Consider the following 2,654-nt stretch of genomic DNA (forward strand, 5'->3'; position numbering starts at 1 on the left):
AATACGAGGAGTGTTATACTAGCTTATACTGGGGTAAATAGACAAGAGAAGAGTCACCTTTGCTCCTCTCGGTAAACGAGGATAGTCCTGTCTTTAATAATTAATTCACGTCTACAGAAAGCAGTGACAGAAGAATAACAATAATTAATCTTTATCAATTAAACAATATCTGAATCACAATCGGGAAATCAAAACAAACAAAAAATATAAATGCAAAACGTAATTACCCACTTTACCAGCACGTGGCATGCAAAGTGAGGAAAGAAAAATCGCCAGACAGAAAAAAGGCAAAATAATCCCGCAGATGGCAAGTCAAGTCAACCAACCGCAAGAAATATGCAAACCGAGAGGCCCTCATCAGGATTCCCAAAACATCTCCCATCTCTCATCCATGTTTACTCTGGGATGATACCGGCTCAGGACTCCCATGGCCCTTCTGTGGCAACGGAATTCTTTTTAATGATATTCAACTACTTTACATCATTGTGCATAATCATTAAACTGGCCTCGAACTGATGAAGATGTCGGCATATGGTGGGATTAGATGGTGAGAGAATAAATACTTATATACAGACATATGTGGGTGAGTGTGCGCTTACTGGGTGGCTCTGTGAAAAAGAAAGAAAGAAAGAAAGAAAGAAAGAAAGAAAGAAAGAAAAAGAAAGAAAAAGAGAAAGAAAGAAAGAAAGAAAGAAAGAAAGAAAGAGAAAGAAAGAAAGAAAGAAAGAAAGAAAGAAAGAAAGAAAGAAAGAAAGAAAGAAAGAAAGAAAGAAAGAAAGAAAGAAAGAAAGATAGATAGATATATAGATATATAGATATATAGATATATAGATATATAGATAGATAGATAGATAGATAGATAGATAGATAGATAGATAGATAGATAGATAGATAGATAGATAGATAGATAGATAGATAGATAGATAGATAGATAGATAGATAGATAGAAAGAAAGAAAGAAAGAAAGAAAGAAAGAAAGAAAGAAAGAAAGAAAGAAAAGAAAAGAAAAAAGAAAGAAAAAAAAGCTTAGCGTCTTTAACAGACCATTATCAGGTCATTATTACTATGACTACCAAGGACCTTGATTCATTACCTTTTAAACAGAACAGTTGATATACCTATGGCCAATTTTGTATCCATACACTAACTCATATCCCTTATTTATTGTTAATATGAATAAAAAGTCTTCAATCTTGGCTGATCATAAATCACACAATGATTTTTTTCCTGCCAACAGCTTCCAGAACCTTCCCTCCCTCCCTCCCTCCCTCCCTCCCTCCCTCCCTCCCTCCCTCCCTCCCTCCCTCCCTCCCTCCCTCCCTCCCTCCCTCCCTCCCTCCCTCCCTCCCTCCCTCCCTCCCTCCCTCCCTCCCTCCCTCCCTCCCTCCCTCCCTCCCTCCCTCCCTCCCTCCCTCCTCTTAAACCTCTCCAGCCCTGCAGGCCACCTTTTCTTATCCCCCTTCCCCCCGTCCCTCCCCTCCAGGCGTCCATCTCCCAATCATACATATGCTCTCGCTCTCTCTCTCGCGCTCTCTCTCTCTCTCTCTCTCTCTCTCTCTCTCTCTCTCTCTCTCTCTCTCTCTCTCTCTCTCTCTCTCTCTCTCTCTCTCTCTCTCTCTCTCTCTCTCTCTCTCTCTCTCTGGTCCGTTGTTTACCACTTTATCTAGCTGTATGAGCAAGGCATAAGCAAGCTTAGATAAATCTGAAGTAAAATAACAAAATATTCCATCACACATTTCTGAAACAACATAACACTCAAGACATACGGCTATACCATGAAATACATCATAATACCCGACACCTTAAGGATATAACACGATTTTCATCTCCCTGTCCGCACGCCGTAAGTGAAATCTGGCAACGTCGTACCTTAGACTTCCTGACCCGGACCGCCAGTCCAGCCATCCTCGCTCCTCCCCCTCTCCCCTCCCCCCTTTCCCCCTCCATTCATCCTTCCCTCTCCTCCCCCCTCCCTTCTCCCCCTCCGGCCATCTCCCCTCCTCCATCTCCCCTCCTCCCTCTCCCCTCTCCTCCTCTCCCCTCTCCTCCTCTTCTCTCTTTCCCTCTTCCCTCTTCCCTCTCACCGCTTCCCTCTTTCCCTCTTCCCTCTCCCCTCTCCTCCTCTCCCCTCTCCTCCTCTCCCCTCTCCTCCTCTTCTCTCTCCTCCCTCTTCGCTCTCCCTGCATCATCACCCACCTTCCCCCCCTCCCATTTCCCCCACTAATGGGAAAGGAGGAGGAATGGGGAAATGGGCGAATCAACACGAGGAAAAGATTTAAATGAAAGATGAATGAAGGAGAAGTTGGAAGAAATGAAGGAGGGAAGGAGAATGATCAAGAGGAGGTAAAGGGAAGAGAAGAGGGAGGGAGAGACTTTGAAGGGGGAGGTAAAGAGGAAGGGGAAGAGGAGGAATATGTTTTGACGGCAGTGAGAAAGGAGAGAGGAGAGAGGAGAGAGGAGAGAGGAGAGAGGAGAGAGAGAGAGAGAGAAGAGAGAAGAGAGAAGAGAGAAGAGAGAAGAGAGAAGAGAGAAGAGAGAGGAGAGAGGAGAGAGGAGAGAGGAAAAGAGGAGAGAGAAGAGAGAAGAGAGAGAGAGAGGAGAGAGAGGAGAGAGAGAGAGAGAGAGAGAGAGGAGAGAGAAGAGAAGAGAGAAGA

At 44.5% G+C, this 2,654-nt stretch overlaps 1 protein-coding gene across 1 annotated transcript in view; it reads right to left on the minus strand.

Moving 5' to 3' along the window:
* LOC125032027 (mitogen-activated protein kinase kinase kinase 10-like) overlaps window positions 1-2,654 on the minus strand; it is a gene marked incomplete in the record, with an annotated part of 44,264 nt that overhangs the window by 25,646 nt on the left and 15,964 nt on the right.

This window comes from Penaeus chinensis, chromosome 14 (genome assembly GCF_019202785.1).
Source record: "Penaeus chinensis breed Huanghai No. 1 chromosome 14, ASM1920278v2, whole genome shotgun sequence".
Lineage (NCBI taxonomy): Eukaryota > Metazoa > Arthropoda > Malacostraca > Decapoda > Penaeidae > Penaeus > Penaeus chinensis.